Here is a 25384-nt window from a genome sequence, read left to right as displayed (position 1 = left end):
AGAAACTCAGGAGGAACAAATAAGCTGGCACTGACATGCAGAAGCAAATAATGTCTATAAAATCTACTTGGTTAATAATACAGGGTCCATTCATTCAGCCAATATTTATTGAGGATGAACTGTGCTTCATGCACTATGAGTCTCTGGACAGACTGTACTGAGCAAAACAGGGCTACCCTAAAAACTTAGAAACAAGGCCAGATAAAAGATACTGGGGGGAAAATTCATAATTCTAAGTATGCAGTAATTGGAAGACAGTTTGCCAGGAATCACTGTGAGGGAATGAGGAAGTGAAACAAGGAAGGAAAGAGACCAATAAAGACTCTACATACACTCGCCAGCTACCTCTATGCTAGAATGCTGAACTAGCCTAATTCAGGTGGAATTAAGAAGGTTCCCATGACACAGGACTTTTGCATGTTAAAACTGAGACACTCCCTCAAAAATCTGGAATGTGTTGATCACCTTAGTCAATGAGCAACTGGGTCTCGATCATTCTGGAGATCTTCAGAGAGGATGCATAGAACGCAACTTAGAATTATCTCCAAAAAAAGGCAAGAGAGTATTTATCCCTCAAGATTTAATCCTCAGTGGTTGAGGGAGGGTCACTCCAAGGCACTATCTTTCATTTACTCTCCATCTGACCTGCGCATGCTCCTGCCTCCAGGGAATGCTGTCCAAGAAAGACACAGGGAAATGTTGGCATGTCTAAGAAGTATTTACAGGCAAAATCTGGGGTTCACCCACAAGGGTAACAGCAGGGGACAAACACCATCTGACACATGATTATTTTTCCCCATTCTCATAGGCAAAGGGATGATTTCAATATTATTCTCATTTGGATTCTCTAACTAGTGGAGAGTTTAGACCTAACTTCATATTTACATCCCTTTTTGTGTATTTAACAACAGTTTTAAGGTAGGTTATTTTCTTGGCCTGGAACAACTGACCTCCATAATAAAAAGCAATAAAAAATTTCATTCAGTTTACCTAGAATATGTGCATATGGGGGTGGGTAGCAGCAGGAAGCAAGATAACCTTTTTCGTGTGAACCGAAGGTGAGAACTTAACATTTAGTCATACCGTTCCTAGTGCCATGATCCTTATTCTACTTCCCTTTACCTTTAAAGCAGAATTGAGATCCTTGAGTTTTATCTGTCACATTTTTCAGGTTCCCACTGAGTTGAATTATGGTGATGATTCATATGTCTGTCCTTCAAGACCCTACTCACATACCCATTTCCTCTCAAGTGTATTTTCAGACCTCTCCTCACTCTTTATACGCTATAAACTGTTGTGGGTGTGCACTGCCTGCCTTGGCCAGTACTGTACATTTCTATTTTCTTTAAGCCTCTCTCACTGCAGCCTATTTTGAATTGGATTCTAGTTCACTCAGGGGGGAATCGGGAATGTTTAATGAGCTGTCATTACTGAAATCTAACACACTTAAAACTCTTGTAGAACTGAAAACCCAGGATGAAGCTACAGGCTAAGGAACTCACTGTATCATAATAAGAACATGAGCTTGCACCTTCAGAAGATAACTAAATTATAAATTTAAACTTTAGATCCTGTCATTTCATTGATTAAACATTCAAACATTTCTGCAACTACCTAGGAGCTGTTGTCATTAATCTTACCTAGTTTTATGCATTGTATTTCACTGCATTTGACCCTTTACCAAAGCTATCCTCCAGGCATGATTATAAACTGACAGTACTTCAGAATGATGATATTTAATGATTTTACTACTGAGCAGCAAGTAATCTATGTAGTCCCTGTCTCATAAACAAATTGCTTAGGCTTTTCCAGCTAATCTTTTATCTCAAAAATGTGTCCTCATTTCAAAGAGTGGACCAGACTTCATTTAAAAATACAGCAACTGAATAACAAGACAGTAAGGGACCTACCTGAAGTCACACAACTCATGGTCAAGAAGTTCTCTTCCTGTGCTGCTTGTCTTTCATCTATGTTATCCATTTTCTTCTCACTTCTCTGGAAAGAAAAGAAATCTCAGACCGTCATCTTCCCATTCACCCACCTGACTCAGACCTCTGCACTTCAGGGTCTTCTTCTGCAACCACCATGCCCCACCCTTCAATCATTCCATTCAGAGACAGGAGGATGGCTTCTCTGCAAGACCTTCAGAGAACTGACCTCCACAAGCATGGCATGAATTTCAGTAGCATTTACAGCCTTTTCCAGATATTGGGTACTCATAGTATCCTGACTGGATAGTTATTTACATCTTGATAAATAATGTATCTGTCTGTCTAACTCAAAGTCAAGGCCCTTGAGGACACACTACAGATTTATATAATTTGTTGCATTCCCCACCATGCCTAAACGCCTGTCACTATGCATTTAATAGATGTTTCACAGATATTAAAGAGGAAGCTAATGACAATAATTCCATATATAATTGTATGTATAACTTATGTATATCTTATATATAATATGTAATATATATGTACATATATATAAATAGTTTAGATTTTTTTATTCCTGAGAAATTAAATATTATTTAGTACTAAAAACTAGTAAGCGATATTGGTTTCCAAATACAGTGCTGCCTGTACATACACCTGAGCAGATTTCAACAACTCTGTCTGAAATAAGGCAGGGAAGTTATTTCTTGTATTTTGTGGGGATTTTTGTGTTTGTTAGAGCAATCCCATTGCAGAACTAAAAAGATGAATCTGCATTTAGAGAGCTGGCAATTTTAGTAGACTCCTGATGTGAAATGTTTTCATTCAATTTACTTCCCCAGTGATGGTAAAGCTGAGGTCAAATTCTGCAACATTTGGGAAACCTATAAAATGCAAAGAGTCTGCAGTAGAGTCCCAGGGACAAAGGATTAGGAGACACAGAATAACACTTCTGTGGGTCAGTGAACAACAGGGCCAGAGAAAGGCAACTCATGTTTTTTTATCTTGCCACGGCTTTAGCAAGGTGTTAGGAGTGGTATTTTGCCCGAATTTCTCCTGTAAGATATATGTGAGGATCTCTATGGTGACGAAAGGGTTAAAATAGGACTTCAGGGGGCAAATGTAAAAACAAGGAAAAGCTTTGGCTCAGCAAAATAGAATTGTCTGTTTTGACCATCAGGTACATAAAGGTAAGCAATAGCGTTACACTTCTACCAGACTGAGACAGGTGTGAATTGCCACAAGGAATCTGGGAATTTTGTAGGCAAAGGAGGAAACATGTTAGGAGAAGAGTATGTGTTGTTAAATAGACAAGGTCCACCTTCATGCTCCAAACGGGGATTTATGCGAAGCAAAAGGTTTGGAGCTGCCATGTGGTAGACAGGTACTATGTGAACAGAAGTGCCTGAATGTGCACAAAATTCCAAAGTAAAAATTTTAGCTTGGAATTGTAATCCAAGTCTTCTACTGCCCTAAGGAAAGGGTTAATCCAAGTCTTCTACTGCCCTAAGGAAAAGGGTATTAGTAAAAGCCGAATGTTCCCGAGCCCGGGAGTGGTTGGCTTTTAGACAGAACACTTGAGCAAGACATTGGTGTCAGCTTACTCAGTGTGCCTCTAGTCCTCAAAATGTCTGTCAATAAAGGGCTAGACATTTGTGCCTTTGAAGCTTAAAATTACCATTCTGAAAGTAGCCAACAAAAATTAATAAATTATGCCAAACTATAAAATGTGAAACCACAGAAAGATGGACACTAATACTGATACCCATTCTATCCTTTGAGTAGCAAAGAGCTAAAAGAACAAAAAGGCTGGGAACTGTCACAGAAATCACTGATCTTCACAGTTCTGTTGTGTTAGTAAGCAAAATAGAAAAGTTCACATTTGTGAGACTGGAAACACATGCACATATACATATAGTCAATGAGGTAGTATAAAATGAGGAAACCTAGTTTCCCTACTCAGATAGAGTATATGGTGTTTGGCACAATTCCATGGAAAAATAAAGTGATAAACATTACAATATTCCTTATGCAAGGAAGTGTTAGAAAAAGAAATTGTTGGAGGCGTAATCTACCTTTCTCCACAAGGAAGCTCTCAGGACGCCATGGTCAACATGAGACTTTGACTAGATACTTCTGGATTCTGCTTCAAATTTTTTTGGAAGTTGGTAGAGTAGAAAGCATCATTTTTTAATATAGATAATACAGAGCTTAAAAGTTAAGCATGGCACAATGGCAAGGAAGTGTATTTAATCTTATCTTCATACTTGGACTTGAAGGAGAAAACAAACTATTCTAGTCAGTTGCCCTACACCAAAATCATATTATCCTTCCCCAGAACCAGACATCAAGTTCTAAAAGCCAAAAAGCCATCACTGACCTTGAACTCCAAAGAGAGCCCAGTAGGCTGAACATAAGCAGTTTATTATAATAAACATAAGTTTATTATGAGTTACAACTCCTGCATTTTATAATAAGTTATCTCATGCTTCTTATTACTTGTTACTCGGTGTGGCTACTGATCAGATCTGGGATGGGCATTTCCATAAGCAAAAAAAAACAGTTGCTGTTTTTCTTCAACCTTTCTGAACAGCTCTTTGTCAAGACCAAGCCCAGGTTACCTGCTGCGATTCAAGGAAATACAATCCTAAAATATGACAGAAGGGTTTGCTAACTGAGGCCAACCTTTGAACCTTGTGCTTTGGGTGTTCAGAAGTCACTGATTAGAATGCAAACACCCTTGCTAAGTCTATCATCTTGGGCCTTATCAGCAGACAGCAAAGCTGTCATCTATCTATATTCAGATAGCCCTTTAATCAAGCCCTAAAGTATAATTTATATATGTTTTTATAATTTCCTTGTAGGTTTATAAATGTTTTATACTTGAAAAGTTTTCATGGGTATTACATGGAAAACTTGCTTAACCTCAAGTTGAATCATCATGGTCACTGAATTTTAGGAAGGATTAATGGTCAAGTATATATAAAATGCCAGTTTTAAATAAACCTCATACTGCCCAACATCAGGATATATTCTACAAATGTCATTATTTTGAATTAAGAATTAATACTAATATTCCCAAATGTTTTAAGTGTTTGATAGAATTTGCAAAAAACAATGTTTATTTCAATATTTCTTTAAGTTTAAAATAAGGCTTAGATTCATGGCCACTCGCAGACAGTGAAACTCTTGTACAACTGCTGCCCAAATTTAATACAGAGGTGGTGGTTTGGGATGGTGAGAAGTAGAGACACAAGAAGTCAAAAAGAATCAAGGGCAATATTTGACTCTGAGCACTCAACCTAATCCAAAGCTAAGAACTCAGAAGTATAAATTCTAAAAACAAACAAACAAACAAACAAAAACTAATCAGGAATATAATCAGGCTACCTGGAGAAAGACGATAGAGACATCAGGATCCTGAAAAAAATGTTGGGAAGGCATCATGGTCACAAACAAAGGAAACCTGGTTCAGGAAAGAGAAAAAGAAGCAGGAAGATAGAAAGTAACCAACAGAGGGGCACCTGGGTGGTTCAGTGGGTTGAGCCTCTGCCTTCAGCTCAGGTCATGATTTCTGGTCCTGGGATCCAGCCCCACATCTGGCTTCCTGCTCAGAGGGGAGTCTGCTTTTCCCTTTCCCTCTCCCTCTGCTCCTCCCCTGCTCTTGCACATGCGCTCTCTCTCTCTCTCTCTCTCTCTCTCTGCTCTCAAAAAAATAAATAAAATCTCTTAATAAATAAATAAATAAATAAAGTAACCAATAGAAACAAGGGAAAAATCACTGATACAGATTATGTACCCAAGAGATGTTGCCAGTATCCAGGAGACAACCGCCTTGTCTCTTCCATGCCTTGACCCAAGTTTGCTATTAATTGCTTGCTCAGCCAGCCTCCCTCTCCATGGGGTTTTGACTTCTCAGTGACTATCTGGTTTTTGCTCTCAGGGGCACCAGTATGGGCTAAATAAAGTACCTCTGTCTGGTCTGTCATCTAGCATGTGCTCAAAAAGCATTCATTGTTTTTTTATTTCCTCTTAACTACACAATAAGAACCAAGGATCAGATATGTTTTCCTATTAATATTAGAATGAATATATACATACTAAAATTCAAAAAAAATTTTTTCAATAGTAAAGAGTGGGAGGTTTTTGTTTGTTTTTAAGATTTTATTTATTTATTTGAGAGAAAGTACAAGCAGGTGGAGTGGCAGAGGCAGAGGGAGAAGCAGGCTCCCTGCAGGGAGCCAGACACAACTCAGTCCCAGGACCCCGGGATCATGATTTGAGCCTGGAAGGCACACACTCAACCAACTGAGCCACTCAGGCACACAGAAAGAGTGTCACCTTGTCAGCGAATCTTGAAGAACCACAAGATACGTTCAAAACTCCTTATGATGCTAACCAGCTTCCGATTAGCTCCAGAACCACTTATAGCCCAAGGGAAAAATTCTAGTTCTCCAGAGCCTTCTTCCCACATCCAATGAACTTCAACTGTTCTTTGAGGTGACTTATGGTCACTGTTCCACTAGAAAGCTTTTCAAATCTGTGCAGTGTGCTACTATGTCAAACTCTAAAATGCTGCATGTGCTAAAGTAAGTCAGAGATGACTGGCCAGATTAGGGGAGAAAATACTGTGGTCGGGCAACCAGAGACAAATTTGGCAAGAAAGGATGTCAGTGGGGATTTCCAGAGTCTCGACACTGAAGGACAGCGATACTGATGACAAATAATTTAGCAGTGAGTTAGTGAGGAGAATCCACCAGTGGCAGAAACTATAACACTTTTTAGGGAAAAAGGAGCTTAAGGACTATAAAAAACAAATGCCAAGAAGGTAACCTACAACTATCAATCCTCCCATAGAGGAACAAGGGAAAGAAAATGTTTCATAGAAAACCACTTCAAAACAAAGACCAAAACTACTCTCCTGGAAAGGTGTTACCACAGATATTTTTCACAGATATAATTTCACAGATATCTAACCTTCACTATACCACAAAATGCTTTTCTAAGATTTGCACTATCTTTATAGTATCTGGTAATAATGGAACAGGCTTCACTTTTAGCCAAAAGAAGGACTCATCACTAGGACATGAATTACTTTTAGGCCAGACAAGCCACAGAAAGTACAGCCTCAAATGAATATTGAAGGCTCTCAAAACATACACACACACACACACACACAGACACACACACACACAAACACCCCCACCACCACCACTACCAGCAACAACAACATAGATAGGAACCACAGACCAGTGTTCTTAATTTCCAGTTATGGCTTGCAATGAAGAGTCTCCTTTTTTTTTTCTTTTTTTTAAACAATATTTATTTATTTGAGAGAGAAAGAATGAGAGAGAGAAAGAGCATGAGAGGAGAGAGGTCAGCAGGAGAAACTGACTCCCTGCAGAGCAGGGAGCCCGATGCGGGACTGGATCCCAGGACTCCAGGATCTTGACCTGATCCAGAGGCAGTCGCTTAACCAACTGCGCCACCCAGGCACCCGAAGGGTCCCCTCTCTTATGCATCTCCGTGCCACAAAGAAAAGGAAAAGATGCCTGTTGTTCTAGTTTTATCACCAAGAGAGATCCTTTCCTTTCTCTATGTGAACACTTCAGGGGTTTTTCAATGCCCACAGAAAATGTACTATCAAGCCCCACGACTCTATGTGACTTTTTAAAGAACCAGGAAGTTGCCACAGCCTGTCTTGCAAAGGGGCCACATGCGCAGGCTTCTCAGTGCAAACCACAGCAGCCTGAGTTTGCTCAGAGTCCTCCCACCAGAGGAAACGTGCAAAGAGGCTCTCAGTCAGCAGCCACCAAAGGAGAAAATGAATACTTCACATGGCACGTAGAGAAAGCAACTGCTCTGGCACAGTATTGTTTAGAGCTTCCAGAAAAAGAATCAACAGGTAGCAAAGCAGAGCCAGAACAGAGGGAATTCTTCATCTGGTGAACCTACACAGGGTTGTAACCCTGCTGATCTCAAAGGTCAAAAAATTCAACAGGTGGACTGCTCCAATGGATAGGGAAATAGAACTGTATGAAATAAAATGTCTTCCATCTCCATAAAATTTTGGTGCATTTAAATATTATTTTATCTTGTACGCTTACATATTCATTTCTGCATGTTACAAGAAACTGGATTTTCTCTCAAAACTCTGTAACATAAGCCAAGCAAATCCTCCAAAAATTATTTCTGTTGGAGAAATTCCTGATGTTGTTCACCCCCATATACAGTCATATACAGAAGTTATCCTTTGAATGATTACATCCCTCTGATTTCCAGTCTTTGGGTCAGAGAATTAGTCTAAACAAAGGCATCTTTAGATCTAATTTCTTTATAGTAAAAAGGAAAACACCCTAGCAATACAGTACACAAATGGAAGATGACTGAGAGGAGAAAAACCAGGCTTTGAGCTGACATTATTTTGGCCTATGCATTCTTTAGCTACCAATTTCTATCCAGTGAGGAGCAGCACTGATTTTTCTTCTCAAAGAAGAAAGAAAGAAAGAGAGGGAGGGAGGGAAAGACAGAGAAAGGGAGGAAGGGAGAGAGAGAGGGGGAGAGAGAGAGAAAAAGGAGAGAGAGAGAAAGAAAGAAGAGAGAGAGGGGGAGAGAAGGAAAGAAAGAAGGGAAGGGTAGGGAAGGGACGGGAGTATCTTCCAACTATATTATGTAAGAGATCATTAAGTATATAGGAATGTAGTTTAGGACGTCCCTCCCAAGTAGCTGGGGTCCCGAGTGAGCCTGCAGACCTCCTAGCTCCTATTTTAGGTATTTTATGAGTTGGGGGAACTGTTTTGGGACTGAATCACCTCCCAAGAATGCATTCAGGGCCCATCAACCATCCCGCATAGCTCTGCCATGCCTGGGCTGCTGAGCTAGTCTTCTCCTTGCCAAGAAACCTGACAGTTCCAGAGCTTAGAAATAAGATCTTGAAAGACAGCTCAAAAAAGATCATGTGTTAGGAGGACTAGGAGGGGCTATTATACTTAACTGGAATTATCAAAGTTCAAAACAAAACTAGAAGGAGCTTATTGCACATCAAGAAGACCCAAAAATTCTTTGACACTCTTTTTTCTAAGAGATGGGGTCTCTTTCCTTTCCCCTTCTGTCTGGGCTGGTTGGCAACTATTTGATAATAGAACGTGGCAGGAATGACACTCAGCAAGCTCTGGGCCCTGACTCCAGGAGAACTAGCAGTTTCTACCTAGTCTCTAGAAGTGCTTCCACTCCTTACTGGAGAGGTCCTGGGATGACTTGGAAAGGGAAAGGGGCCCAACAGAGTCCTACCTTCCAACCACCAACATCACTGGACCCATTAAAGAAGCCTGGACACCACCTGAATACCACTAAGTAATCCAATGAATGTTATATGGAACAGGAGAAAATCAACCAACCAACCCCTGCCTGAATTCCTAATTAATAAAATGATGTGATATAATGCTTATTTTGTTTTTTTTTTTTTCATGCTGTATGATCTTTAATTAAGCATAAAGACTTCCAACCACATCACCTAAGGGCCATTTTACTCACTTTTCTGTTGGGCCACCAGTCTCGTCTCTCTCTTCAGTAACAGTGAGATGGATACCCTTTCCACCAGGAAGAGAAATCCATGGTTTTCTTGCCTTTGTCAGTAACAAAAATGTTGAAGAGTTGGGTGGCAAAGCTGTCACCATTGGCGTCTTTCATGTGAATTACATCAAAAGAACCAGGTGTCTCTCTCTGCTGGTGATCACACCGATTCTTCCCAAGTTAACATGTCTGCTAATCATACACAGATTACCAGTATCAACCTTGATGAAATCAGTAATCTTTCCAGTCTCCAAATCAATCTGAATGGTGTCATTCACCTGGATGAGTGCATCAGGACAGCAGATGGCACGAGAAACATGAGTCACCAGACGAGGGATTCGTTTTATCCCCACGTTGATCCTTCTCGCATTGCACAACTTACACTTCTCACCCTGATCCTCTCTCACACACTTATACTTGGCTTCCTCAGGTGTAATCCGATGAACAACAAAGCGACCCTTGGTGTCACAGATCAGACAGAAATTCTCCCCAGTCTTGTCAGTGCTGATGACATCCATAAAACCAACAGGGTAGGTTATATCAGTTTGGACCTTGCCATCAATCCTAATAAAACATAGCACATAGATCTTCTTTATTTCATCTCCTGTTAGGGCATACCTAAGTCTGTTCCTTAGGAAAATGATGAGATGGAGACACTCTCTCAGCTTATGGGGAGAGGCAAACACACCAGTCAGTTTATCCAGCATCCAATGTTTTGGAACTGCTATACACTTCAGATGCTTCTTGGACCACAAACCGTAGAGGACCAAGTCCTTCTGACACATGAGCTACAATGCTTATTTGAAATCAATCACCAGGTTTATGGTAGTTTGCATGCAGTGATAGATAACCAGTACACAGCCTCTGAGAAGAGTACATAATTTTAAAAACAAAACCTCTAACTATAGAAAACTCAATATATTCCAAATTTTTTTAAATTTTTTTTTAAAGATTTTATTCATTTATTGGACAGAGAGAGAGAGAGATCACAAGTAGGCAGAGAGGCAGGCAGAGAGAAAGGAAGGGAAGCAGGCTCCCTGCTGAGCAGAGAGCCCGATGCGGGGCTTGATCCCAGGACCTTGGGATCATGACCCGAGCCGAAGGCAGAGGCTTTAACCCACTGAGCCACCCAGGCACCCCAATATATTCCAAATTTTAAAAAGCAGTTTAAAAGTATGTGTGTTCTATAATAAGCTTAAGGGAAGAAGATGTTAGGGAGCAAAAGCATGCACCTCCTGCCTGTTGGTGAGTCTTCCCAAAACAGATGTCATGTAATAGGTATGCTTCTGAAAGTGGTCTGTAAGCTACATCATTGTAAATCTTTGAGACAAATATCAGTCGAGTAATGACTACATGTCTGTCACTGTGTTAACCAACAAGGTTGTGATAATGATCAAGTAACATATCTGCCGTTGAGAATCTTGCTCTCTAGTGCACAACTGACTAGTTAATACATAAATTTTTAAATGGATTTAAAGCAAGAGTTAGCAAAACTTTTCTGTAAAGGACCAGATAGTAAATATTTCAGGCTTTGCAAGCCAATTTTGCCAAAATAGCACAAAAGCAGCTTTAGATAATACATAAATAAATGAGAGCAACTGAGTTCCAATAAAACTTTATTTTGGGACATTAAAATTTGGATGTCGTATAACTTTCATGTATCTTAAAATATTATACTTCTTTTGATTTTTTTTTCAACTGTTTGGAAATGTAAAAACAGTTCTGTACAATAGGCAATAAACTGGAATTGACCCTCAGGCCATAGTTTGCCAACCTCTGGTTCTGATTTGGATCAGATGGACCTAAAGCAGGTGGAACCTGCAAAATAAATAAATAAAAACTGAGTACTATCAACTGGGTTTACTGTTTTGGACTGGTATGGATACAAATAATAATCTATTTCAGATTTCTTCCATGCATAGGGCATGAGTCTGCAAGGCTTTGATGGTTTATCAGGGAGGAACTCTAGGGAGTATGAAGGACTCAGAGGAAGGCCAAAGTCATCCTTGGATGGAAGGAAACACAGAGATGGAGTTGTAGTGCACATGAGCAAAGGCAGCCTAATGTTGTGTGATTGTTAAGCAAAAGGTACTCAAATAGCAGAAGTGGGACTTTAGGGGAAAGGACAGAGTGCCAGTATTCAAGAAAAATCTTCTTGCTTTGTAAACACTGAGTGCCCTTAGGTAAAGCTCCTCTTGGAACACTTTTTTAAGACACCTGGAGCTAGACAAATTGGAAGCACTGAGGTAAATAAAGACGAGAATTTAAGAAGACATTCTTGTTGCTGAATGGCTATTTCTGTTTATTTTCATCAGATTGCCACTCACCTTCCCTTTAAACTTTGCCATTCTACTTTATGCTCAAATAAGCTCATTTTGACAAGAGACTTGCTGAAGGTTCAATGCTTTGCACACTAAAGTTTTGTTTTTGTTTTATTTTTATACAAAGAACCTTCAAAAACTAATGAAAAATCCATGCAGTTCTCCAGAGGAAGCCTGCTGGCGACCTTCCCACCAACAGCATCATCCCCTCCACCCACTGCTCCCTCACCCCCACCACAGGACCTAAGAGAGGTACATCCACTGGGAGAAAAACAAAGACACAAAAAGGTAAAAACCCTCTGTAGTCAAAAACATTGTATCTTCTAATATGTATCTTCCCTGCCTCCTTCCCATGCTCTTGGTGGCAAGAAGGCGCACCCTCTTTGCCTAGGACAACATATATGACCTATATTTTCATGTTCTGATGCTGTTTGTGGCTTCCTCTTCCCCTTGTGGGGCGCATGATGCCTCAGTTCAAAGCACTGTTTCCAATAGCTTACGCTTTGTGGAAAGCAAGTCCCCAACCATTTCGATCTTCCGGTCCATGCAGACACCCAAACAAGAGGAATTAGGTAAGCACATAAACTGACCTAACGCAGGTCTAGTCTGCTTTGGAAAACAAATGGCAAGTCCTGTAACTAGATACAGGCAGCATTTTGTGTGATTTAAATAATATCAACTAGATGACTAATGACTTGTGGGTTTCTTTTCATTCAGGGGGTCATGTGATTCTTCTCTTGGATCCAAATATACCACTTCCACTTAACTTATAAAACAAAGGTCTCCAACATTCAACTGTATCATTTTCTTAAATGGCTTCTGTATTACCTCCCCACTCTGCAAATCACGCTCTTGTTCACTTAATGCTTTAGCTCTTAATTGGTAAGATAAAAGTTTAAAAATGTGGCTGAAATTTTGCTCTTATTATTAGTGATGTTTTCTGTGAGAATGAGCCCAATTCTGATCCTACAGAAACATAACCTGTTTAGATAATAGCAGTACTTAATATAATAAAACCTTCCCAAATACATCAATAGCACAAATTTGAAAACTAGAAGGAAGGAAGTAAGGTAGGAAGTGTGGGTGGGCAGGGAAAGGTAAACAGGCTCAGTTTCAATCAAAGACATATATGGCTCACGTTTCTATCTCTTTGACCTAGGATTCCCACTCTATAAGTGTTCCTCCCTACCTGTCCTTCTATGTGTGAGCTGGTGAGGGACTTGGTTTTTCCTCCTACTAAGAGAAAAATACTTAGTACCTTCTTTCTCTAAAAACATTAGAAACAACTCAATGAAGTCAGTGCATAGGAGGTGAAGCATTCTCAGCCAACAAAAATCTGTCGGCCTTTCCAGATATGACAGTCTCTCCCTCTTCACTCTGCCAATCAGCTCACAGTCCCTCTACCAGCATCTGCCAGGATCTACAATTGTCAAGAACAAGAGCAGGAACCTTTCCTTCCAAATGATCCATCCAGTCCTGGATGACTAAGCCTTATATCCTGGAATATGTCCATTCTCCCTAATCACCTTACTCCTTAGGAAGCTGTGGTAGGCAGAATAAAGATCTCTGCAAAATATCCATGTCCATGTCCATGCCCAACTCCCTAGAGCCTATGACTATGTTGGGTTACATGCCAAAGAGGAATTTAAGGTTGCAAATGGAATTAAAGTTGTTAATGAGCTGGCCTTAAAAAAGGAAGATCACCTTCCATTATCTGAGTGGGCCCAACATAATCATAAATGTTCTTAAAAGTCAAAGAAGGATATTAGAGAGGAAATCAGAGTAAAAATGCAAAAACAACTCAACCTGCCATTGCTGGCTTTGAAAATAAAGACAGTCACAAGCCAAGGTACATAGGCAGCCTCTAAAAGTTGGAAAAAGCAAGAGGATTCTCCCCTAGAATGTTCAAAAAGGAACATAGCACTGCTGACACTTTGATTTTAGGTCAGTGAGATCTGCATCAAACTTCCAATGCACAGAGCTGTAAGATTATAGATTAGTGTTGTTTCAAGCCACTAAGTTGTGGTAACTTGTTACAGCAGCAATAGAAAACTAATACAGAAACCACTGGTACAAAGCAAGTCCACTCTAGGGGCAGCCACCCTCCACTCATCCTAGATTCTCAGGTTGAAGGCCAGGCACACAGCTCATCCCACTTGGGCATGGGGTCCCAGTCTTCCCCATACACCCTCCCTCGAGGTTGACATGGGACCACATCTGCTTACCTACTCTCTCTAGACTTAGTTCCCTTCATGATTCTAAGATAGTTATGCAAATTGTTGGATTGATCCACCTACAGAACATCCTTGTAGATGTATAAAATGAGCCCAACCTTTCATTCATTAATTGGAGAAACACCTGCTGTTGAGCCAAGGGATCCCTAAATTTCCTGTACACTCTAGACTCCAAGAGAAGTAAAACACTCAGACAAGCAAAAAAGATTACAGTTATTACTTCTGAGAGTAAATATGCAAGAAAATAACTACTTAAGTAAGTGCCTTTTGCTGTTACTTTTATTTTTCTATCATGTTGGTTTTCTCTAGAAATTTCAGGCACTATAGATCAAAAAGCTCCAAGTGGCATGCAGTTCATTGCTTTGCCTTTGTAGGTACTTATCTAATATAAAAAATGCCTAATCTGGTTGAAAGCTGAATGAGTTGCCCAGAGAACCGGCCCTTTCTTGGTGGCATGGTGCAGTGATGCAGGCCCAGACCCCAAGTTAGACTGCTCAGGTTCAGACAATCCTGGCTCTGTTTCTCACAAGCTATAGAAGGGGGTGAGTTACTTAACTTCTCACTGCCTCTGTTTTTCCATTTGTAAAATGAGCAAAATAATAATACCTACTTGATAGGATATCCATAAGGTTAACTACATTAATACAATGAAGATGCTCAGAGCACTGCCTGTCACAGTGCCACTGATCACTGTCACACTTGGTTTCTCCTTTGGTTCTCTTATCTTCAGGGTTTTGGATATCCTGATAATTTGTGGTCTTGCCAAAAGCCAGACTTTCCAATACATGGCTTTCCAAAAGGAAATACAACAATGATTTATTTATTCTCAGTAGCCATCCAAATATGAAATCCATGTTTGGAAAACTTCACAATGCTTCTTTTATGCTGCTAAACTCCCCTTAATTAAGGTTCAAAGTAAGTTCCTCCAATGGTTTTAAAGCATATCACTCAAAATTACCTACCCTAAGCTATCTTACAAAGATAGCTTATTCTCCTGAAGATAGCTTATTTCTCCTGAAGAGGAGAAATTCCTCAAACTATATAAGGCAGTCCAACAGTTTTTAAAAGCTGGGATGTTTGTTAAAATGTGAATTCCCAATCCTTACTTAAGATTTAATAAATTTGTATGGAGGCCCATAAATCTGAATATTAATAAACATATTATATATAGTATATTATTCTTATGCATACAAAGTTTAAGAAACATTGTCTTAACAAACTTTAATTTAGAATCTACCCTCATTTTATTATGTTAGATAATTCTGCAGGTAAATACAAGTATGAAAAAAGGTGAGGCTTAACTGATCTGTATATCATTCTCTTGTAAGATATTTTTTAAATAAATCACCCATCTGCTTTCTCAAGAAAGAAAAATGGAAAGACCCAGCATACTGAGGAAAGAGTCTCATTAACTGAGAAAAGCATTATTATCTCATAGCTCAGACAGCACTGGATGAATGAATCTTATCATGCAATCTTTAGGAACACAATTACATGTGGTTTTCACAGTAGACACTCCATTATGAGAATCTAGATTCTAATATTAGAGTTTTTTAAATGTACTCATGTGACAATAATACTGAAAATGCAAGTTGTAGCTGAATACATTCATTATTAACTTTTCTTCAATGTGTGATATAATTAACTGACAATCATCAGCTCTTAAAACAAAAGGAACATTGCCTCAGCATGTTTGTTGTGAAATAAAAAGATTGCGTGTCCAAATGTGCTAGGAATAGAAGAGTTGACATCATCTACAGCTTAGTGATGAGCTTTCCTTACCTACCTCCAAAAAAGGAAAAGAAAAACCGTGTTTTGGTAAACAATGCCAATTTTTTAATACTTTTCATTTTTCTTTTATTTATTTGTTTGTTTATTTTTACTGCAATACTTAATGTTTAACCTCAAATATTTAAGGAAAATATTTCTGGGCACATGTTTTCATCTGGCTCACTTTTCACTTTTGCAAAGTATTAACCGTAACCCACCTGTAGCAGAATCCTTTGTTTTCCTCCTTTCAAAGATGTCCAGGCTCTACGTCTAGCCTTTGAGGTTAAGGCCTAGAAAACTGCCTTTTTAACTAATCTTCCCAGGTGATTCCTGAACACATTAGAGAACCAATTCTTTGAGAAGATACAATGGAATTTAAACTTAATGATGCATGTTTTCCTTATTTTTGAAATATTTTTAAAATTATTATAATAGTAAACTCAATAAACAGAAATTCAGAAAATTAACATGAGATAGCCCATTTTACAAGAAATCAAGTCTAAGACTATGGTAAGAATCAATAAATACCTGACAAGTAAATGACCAGAATTAACTAATAACATGAGGAAATAAAATTGGGACAATGAGTTATGAATTCTCTGATTTAACCAGTATCAAAAAGATGATAAATTCATTAAGTTCTATCATCTCTATTAAATTTGTATTCAAAGTCCAAGGTAATCTACAAATAACCTTCAAACTTATGCATCTCAATAATATTTTCATTTTTTTCCTTACTTGTTGGGGTGGGGGAGAATTATTATGTATTCACCAAAAACAAAATGAAAATGTTTTTAAATTTTAAAAACATTTTAATTTTAATTTTTAATTTTAAAATTAAAATTAAAATTAAAAATCAAACCAACACATTTTTGCAATTTGTTTTTGTTGTTACATCTTTGTTTTGACTTTTTAGATTTTTCTTGATGCAAGTAATATTAGCATCCATCTACTTTAGTTCTTCTTAGAGGGGGCTGTTTGTCTGTGGTCAGGGATTAGTCACCGCCCCATTGCTCAGGAGCCCAGACCACTGGTAATGCAGGTAGGAATACCCTGACTAGCTTCTCCTCCACAATACTGGTTTGTCCTAGTCTGTTTGAGAAAAGACACTTTCCTCCACCTAACGCCAACATTAGTGCTGTAAGCATGACCACCTCTATCTAGTACCTAAGATGAAATGGAACATCTACCAGGTCACTCAACCATATGGATTATCTCCTTACATAATCACTTTCCTATCTAAAATTATACAGAAATATTTTTAAATTATAGAAAATTTATAACATGGAAAAAATTTAAATCATTTTGACATTACTCCATGTGGTTATTACAATCACATATGAATCTCTTTATAATTATTAATTTCTTTTCTCACTTACCAGTAAGTCATTTTTTTATATTTACAACTATGTTAATAACTATATAATGTTCCTTCAAATAAGCAAACTATAGTTTATCTAAACTACTGTTAGGTATGTATGTCATTTCCCAAGTCTTACTATCATAAATCATGTTTTGATAAACATTTATGGCATTTTCTATATTAAAACAGATTAGAATAGATTCCCAGTTCTGGGATTACTAAAGGAAAAGTATAAGGTTTTTATTGATTTTTTGGAAAAGGTATAACAGTTTAAAGGATCCCAACAAAGGTATTATTAGCTAACTTTCTCACAGCATCCTTGTCAAAACTGGATGTACTTCTTTGTTTTTGCTAATTAAATAAAAATCAGTCCCTTTGCTGATACTGTATTCTGCAGTCCTTTGTTGTTTTTTCTCCAACTATATTTATGATAAAGTTCCTTGAAAACTAGAACAAGAAAAGCTACAAAAATGCAGAATCTCAAGAAAAGAACAGATGGCCAAAACTGTTACAACCAGCCAGTGAAGAAGGCTGGGAACATTCCAGAATAATTGCAGAAGGAGAAAGACGCTGACTGAAAACAGAATGAGTTCAGTGTCTGGAGTTCTATAGTGGCCAAGTGGCCACATGGCCATAGGGTTGGGAATTGGAAAGAAAAGAAGAGAACTAACTTTTGTTCAGTTAACATATGAACTAACATATGTACCAGCAACCATGTTAGATAATTTGTAAACAACGTATTACTTAAACCAGGCAAAAGTGCTATACACTAGTGTGTTGGGTTAAATAGCATCCCTCAAAATTTTTTGGTCCACCCAGAAGTTCAGAATGTGGCCTTATTTGGAAATAGTGTCTTTGCAGATGTAATTAGCTAAAATAAGGCCACACTGGATTAAAGTGAACCCCAAGTCCAATGACTGAGGTCCCAGCAAAGTCATGTGAAGACAAAGAAACAGACTGACACACACTGCAAAGACCATGTGACAACAAAGGCAGACAGCAGTGATGCCACTCCATGCCTAGGAAACCCAAGGAATGCCAGCAACAACCAGAAGCTATGAAGAAACATGGAAAGATCTCTCCCTAGACCCTTCAGAGACAGCATAGTCCCAAATACACCTCGATTTTGGACTTCCGTCTCTCAAAATTGTGAGACAATAAATTTATTTGGTTTTAATGCATCAAGTTTGTGATAATTTATGTCAGCACTAGATATTTTATTCTGGTTTTACAGATGAAAATGAAGTTCAGAGAGATTCAAAGCCCTCTAAATACATATTAAGTGACAGAACCAGGATTCAAACTAAAGCAGCCTGACTCCAACCTGTATTCCTTCATCTATATTTTGCTGCTTTACAGGAACCTTTGGTTCTAAGCCTGGTTGTGCCATCATTTAGCTGTGTGTCCTTGAGAAATTCACATAATCTCTTTTGTCCTTATTTCACTGTGTGTAAAATTAAGTTATTGGGTTGGTTGATTTCTGAGGTCCTTCTTCCTCTACAGCATTCTGCCAAGGAACTGCCCACCCATGGCTCGAATCCTACTAGTACCTCCAATGAGTGAGGCTCAAGAACATGGAGGAACATTTACCTCTGGCTCCATTAAAGGTATTTCCTATACTCAATCCAGTTCTACAACAGGTTTATACAAAGAGACCTACAAGAAAGAAAGAAGACCTGAGATCCTTAACACCACATAGTCATGAACATGTTATTATTAGAGGCCAAGTTGTATCTTATTAAGAAACAGCTTAAGGTAAAAGTCACCATGCTCAGAGTAAAACAATCCATAACCAGCTCTATTTTTTCCATATCCTTGACTTCAGTGACAGGCTTTACCAATACAAAGCCATTTCTGTATTAGACATCATAGCACATTCCCATGCTCTGGCATTATAAACACTTTATATTAGACTTACGACCTGTCTCCAAACTGTAAGTAAAGGCCATCATGAATGATTTCAAATCCTCTGAATCACACTATTTAGTGTATCTCTCCCTTTTCAATGAGAAATAAAAATAATAGCAGTAACAACTTTGAATTACAGAGTGTCTGTAATTCAATGTCTCAGTGAATGAGACTTACATACCCAGCATCTCATTCAACCCTCAGAACTTAGAACACTATATAACCTCATTTTTTCTAGGGTGGTTATGAGGACCAAGAAGTTCAAGGCTATTTATTCATTGAACATACACTTATTAAACTTCTCTATATACCAGGAAATAGGGATAAAAAGAACCAGACCATGGACATTAAATAATAAGAATTTTGATTAAGTGTATACACATGAAAGAAAAGATCTGAAAGGTGTGTCACAAAATGTTGAGAGCTAAAGTATTTACATAAAGGGTGACTTTTACTTTCTACTTTGTTCTTCCATCTTTCTACCATGAATATCGATTATACTTATAATCATAAAAAATTTTTAAAGACAGAATCTCTACCTTCAAGGGATTTATAGTGAGAGGAAACAGACAAAATCAATAGCTTGCTCAGATTAACAGCAGCTCATAAGTGATAAGGCAAATCTTAACCTAGGGCTGCCAGAATTCTAGAATCCATTTTGTCTATCTTACCTATACTACTTCTAGTGAAATATTCATTTGGCTGGAGGTTTATTTATATTTATTTTGCTCTATTGAAATTAAGTAATAGAATTCATAGGGCAGTGCCAACAATTCCGTCTGAGAGGTGTGCCTTTGCGGCCTCGCCCAAAGTTGCTGGTGGCCTTCCCTCCTGTGCTTCTCCCCCTATAGATCTTTGTACCAAAGGAAATGTGGAGGTGGTGCCTGTGAAAATTTTATCGGATATCCTGCCCCCCAAAAGAGGTATTTCAAGTGCAATTAAGTGCTTCTAAAATATTCACCACACAAATTCTATTTTAGCACACCTACCACTTAAATCTGAAATATACAACATATTCCTTAATGATAACTATGCCATCCTAAGAGTACTTGGTGAAAGGAAAGTTCAAAAGAGCCCCAAACTCTTTCTCCTTATCTAATTTATTCATCTGCAAAAAAGTGTTCAGTGAGAGCTTCTCAAAATATGTCCCACTCAAATACCCACCAAGTCATGGGATTTGAGTTTTGATACATGTCTGTCTATGACTGATTTAATTTCTAGTCCTACAGCAACAGTCTCCTGGAGATAATTAGAATGATTTTGACTTTTTTAACTTTATTAATGTTTTTGTCTCCGTTCTTATAATTAGGTTAGGGATCATGGACAATATGGCCACATTCCTGATAGTTGTTGTAGTACCGAGCACAGAATGAGTAATGAATAAACACTGACAAACAGATTCAAGTTTTTATTACAATTAGGCTTTAGGGATTTTTTAATCTCAAAACCAGTAAAAGAAATATTATCTTCCTACTATAAACTACACAATGATTAACTCTTAATCTTAATTTGTTATTCAACAACAAATTCTCTCAAAGTCCCTGTTTGATCTTTCTAATATTTTTCCTGCTCTCCGTCTCCTTCCTCTGCTTGATCCAGAATGAAATTCTTAAGAGGTCAGTCGAAAAGCAATAGCAGCATAAACGTGATGCAGAGACCATTTTGGACCAGTTTTATTCTGTCCTAGCACTTTATTCAGTGCAGTTTCTGTATAAAATACTACTTGTCATTGAAAGTCTGTGTCAAGTAGTGTCATTCTCCTCAAAAATGAGAAACAATGCTAGAGTCGAACAAAAGCATGTATGATTTCGGACAAGTGTCACAGAGCAAAGTGAGCTCACATCCTGACAGCACAGCGTGGCTCCCCTGCACTGTAAGAGCCTTCTTACTGTTTTTCCTTTCTTAATCACAAAAACTGTTCCCAAAGGGAAATGAGATGAGAAACAGTGAGAAATGGGGGGAGTGGGGAACAATACAGGTTAGCAAGAGAGAGACAATCACCTGATTCATGAGTTGACTGAACTCACCACAGAAATATCTCACTATGAAAATTAAACTCACTCTGGAAGGATCTGCATTACCCTGCACTGGGCTCGGGTCTAAGCACATAATGCAGAGAGCTGAATTTTATTGAAGGTCTGAGAAAGATAGGTGAGGACTCAGAAATTTGAAGTAAAAGTTGTCCCACACACCTTCTTCAAGGCTCAACTCCTGAGTCCTCCTCAATTCCCAGCTTGTGTCATAGTGTCTGGCACACTGGCCATGGCCCCTGCAGGCATCCAGACCACACACTGCTCCCCCATAACCCCTTGGGACTGTTGAGGGCAGTGACAACAGGGTCCCTCTGGTGATGAGGATGCCCAGAGCATCATCTGAGCCCCTCACCCCCTTCTCATTCAGGCACCAAGAGGTGCCCATCCATGGGGGTTTACACCACATGGCTCAGGATGCAGGCCTCTGGAGGAACCAACTCATTCTGCAGTCAGAAACCAAAATGAAAAAAAAAAAAAGAAAGAAAGAAAGAAAAAGGAAAAAAAAGAAAAGAAAAAGAGTAAAGGGAAAGAAAAATATAAGAAAAAAACCAGGATACTGAATTTATTCACAAAATAGAGGGGTTCCCCCCGCAACGATCCATGATTAAAGGGTTAAGAGATTTACAAACAGTGAGGAGATTTGGTTTTTTGATCTAAGTATGCCATCAGAGGGGCAGTATGCCACTGGGAACATCTAGCTGGAACCCATGAAAAAGGTTTTATCTCTTTAAATGAGGGATGTTTTTAGGATTATTGTTTCTATTTACGAATTAAATTATTTGAAATTTTATGTACCTCAGATGAGGGAGAGAAATCAGAGCCTCTCAGGAAAAAAATTATATGCTACTGGTTAATACTAATGATAAATACAAGCTGAAATCTATTCCGAAGCAGCTACTTAAATCACCGGCATTTTCAAAGGCAAACAGTACACTGAGTCACACATACATGGTTATAAAACAAGTATTGTCGTTTTTATAGAACAAGCATGCTTAGAAAATTTGACACAAAACAAAATATGGTGGGACAATTCTATTTTCCCGGGGACTTCTATATTTAAAAATATTACATTTAGCATTCCATATGTTAAAATGTCCTTCAGTGAACTCAGTCGAAATGATGGTAAAAAGAGATTGAGGGCACCGCGTCTAAAACTCAAAGGTCAGGAACATCCCCACCGGCAGCCACAGCCTTCCCCCACCCGTCCCCAGCCTGTTCATTTCATTTGCAGAGTTTCTGTGCTTTAGCTCCTGTTTCCTTGCCTCATGGAAACCCTCCCCTTGCCCTACCAATCCCTCCCTACCATCTTCCACTCACAAAACCTGCCCCAGACTTGGGACTCTCAACAATGAGGACTGTCTAGGGAGGGCATCCTACGGTAACATAGAAGACATTTATATGTTGTATGTAATATATTATATTTATATACAATATCATATTTATATATAATTATATATGATATACAATGTCACCCCAATAATGGGTGCTAACTCCCAAAACACCATATTCTGGATTCCACTTGAGCTTCCAAATTATGTAAAATAAGCTATCTGATTTATCATATATGAAATGTAAAAATTTTCCATGCTTAGAATTACTTTAGCAGAAACAATAAGAGCTAGCTTTCACTGAGTATTTACGTCATGTCAGGAATGATTCCTATGTATTATCTCATTTAATGCTCACACAAACCTGTAAGGGGACTCTTTGCCTCACTTGCAGTTATTCAGAGGCCCCCCCGACCGTGAAGTACCTGGTTAGTAACAGCAGAGATGAGTTTCAAACCCAGTCCGTCATCTCCCCGGCCGCTCATCACACTCACTGCGCTATGCAGTCTGATACAGAGCTGGATAACAGGCGAACTGCTACTGCCACTACAAAGTCTGACCACAGAAAGCAAGTACATAGCAAGCAAATCAACTAAGAATAATTGTTCTCTTGGCATTTTAACTATACCCCTCTTTTTTTACCCTATCCGTTATGAACTATTGGGTTAATATACTACTTCGCAACTGCCCTATTGTTCGTTTTCAAGCCTCAGTCAAAAGTAAATACTACAAACGTGCCGTTCTGGAATCCTGGGGTTTTTACAGCTTTAGGAAAAGTCTCATGAGACCATTCAGTCACTGTTTTGAGAAAAAAAATGATTTTCTGCTAGAACTGATACACAGCCAGTAAACCATACAAGAGATGCAGCACCCCAGTGAGAGTTCAAAACCATAAACCAGATGCCTTCATTTCCATGTGCCAGCAGAGACCAAAGTCCTGCAAGATCTAGCCTCCTCTTCTCTCTGCTCTCCTTCCCCCTGCCCGGCCTCCCTCTCCCAGGTTTCATCAGGTCGCCTCCTGCACTTCATCCAGGTTTCTAACTCACTTTCCTCCTCCCTCGCACCTGACCTGAAGTTCTATTCCATGGCTTATCTGTTTGCTGGTTTGTTTCTCTCTTGTTTTCTCTCCTGCTCCAGGTCTGGGATTTGATCCTGTTAGCTACAGTAACCCTAGCACCTAAATAATACCTGTTGAAACAAAAATAAATACCTATTGAATGAACAAATGAATGAATAAACCAATTGTTCTAGACCAAAAAATGTATAGGATACTTCTTAGCTGATCACCTAGAGAAAAAAATAATCACTTTGCCTCTAATCCCCTTGGCCCTCCATACACCGATGATCTTCCACATTTTAATTCAATGTGTAAGGGCTGGAGGGCAGAAACTAAACTCTTGCCTCTTACTTACTTCGCTCCTTCCCCTTTCTGCTGGTGTCAGCACTTAAAAGAAAGTGGTTTTCTCTGTTCAGAACCACCCAGATGAAAAAAAAAAAAAAAAAAACACCCAGATGATAATAACTTCAAACTGCTGCCATTTTTCACAGCAAAACCACTCCTTAACTGAAACACTGAAGAGCTACACTGCACTTACACCACTTACACACACACACACACACACACACACACACACACGCTTATAAACACAGTGGAAACCTGTTAAAAATACCCATTCTGGGTGCTACATGGTTAAGTAAAAGGGACACAAGATATATACCACAACTGTACACAGTGTTTTACAACTGGAAAACAAGGAGTATCAGCAATTCTGCAACAAATACAATGAAAATGTCACTGTTGCTAGAGAAATAATCATTTCCCAGCTACCCATATCTGTCTTCAAATCCAGTCCAACTCCAGAAATCACCACAGATGCAATCAATAGAACTACTCATGACCAGACTGGCAGGTAAAGGCAACATGGAAGTTTCAGGAATCGACACACCCAAACTCTGAACATGTTACAACAGCCCCAGATAACCGCACATACTAAACCCTGCTTTTATCTTCAAAGAAACTTGTATCAGTCACATAAATTGACCTGGATTATAAATTGTTGGATAGTTGTAAAGATAAAATTTTTCAAGTTTTGATGTCTTAGTATCCAGTTTCCCAGACATTGTGGGCTTTTCCCAGAAAACTTTGTGTGTCTCTCTCTTAGTGGTCGCTGGTACCGATTAAATGACTAGCAGCTCACCAAGGTGATGAATCTGCCTCCTGGTGGCAATAGGGCTTTGACCCTTTTGCTACTGCTAACCAGTGACTCCAGCTCTGGCTGCCAAGAAAATGCCAACAGATAAAGGATGAGAGGTAAAACCAGGCCACACACAGAGCTTCAAAGATACTTAATCACTGCCTTTTACTTGGATTCTCCTAAAACAAAAGTTTATTGTCCCATTACCCTAAGCAACTCATCTTCCTTTTTGAGACAAAAACCCAAAGGCACTTAGGAAATGACCTGTCGGGTGACATCACCAAAAACTGAAAATAAAACAGAAAGAGGAAAACTGAATGTTTACTCGGTGTATGTCAGTGATATGACTATCTCAGAGCTCCTCTAAGAAAGGAGTCTATCACAAAGGAGTCATAAAAAACATAGCCACACATAGTCTCTGATTTGTCCCAGAGTATCCCCTTTCTGGCGAGCATCTCCTGCCAGCTGGGAGAGCTCATTCCACCGTCCCTGCTCTTACAAAAGGCACTGCCCAGAGACCACACACATTGCGTCGCCAAGGGAAAGGGGCAGAGAAATGAGGCAGGCTTTACCCTTGCCCTTGACCCATGTAGCTAATCCAAAGGGACATAAAAATCCCTCAGTGGAGACATTTACTACATGGACAAGGCCCTTGATGGAAGTAAGAGCTTTGGTCTCCTGTCCCCACGTGCCCTTCAGGAAGGATCATCATCACATCAGCCAGACAAAGGA

The 25384-nt window shown here is 38.9% G+C and overlaps 1 pseudogene; it reads right to left on the bottom strand.

Moving 5' to 3' along the window:
- LOC116586948 overlaps positions 1 to 10240 on the bottom strand; it is a 250271-nt pseudogene extending 240031 nt beyond the window's left edge.
- Positions 10241 to 25384: the final 15144 nt, after the last annotated feature.

This window comes from Mustela erminea, chromosome 3, assembly GCF_009829155.1.
Source record: "Mustela erminea isolate mMusErm1 chromosome 3, mMusErm1.Pri, whole genome shotgun sequence".
NCBI classification, from domain to species: domain Eukaryota; kingdom Metazoa; phylum Chordata; class Mammalia; order Carnivora; family Mustelidae; genus Mustela; species Mustela erminea.
This window is presented reverse-complemented; position numbering and strand designations above follow the sequence as displayed.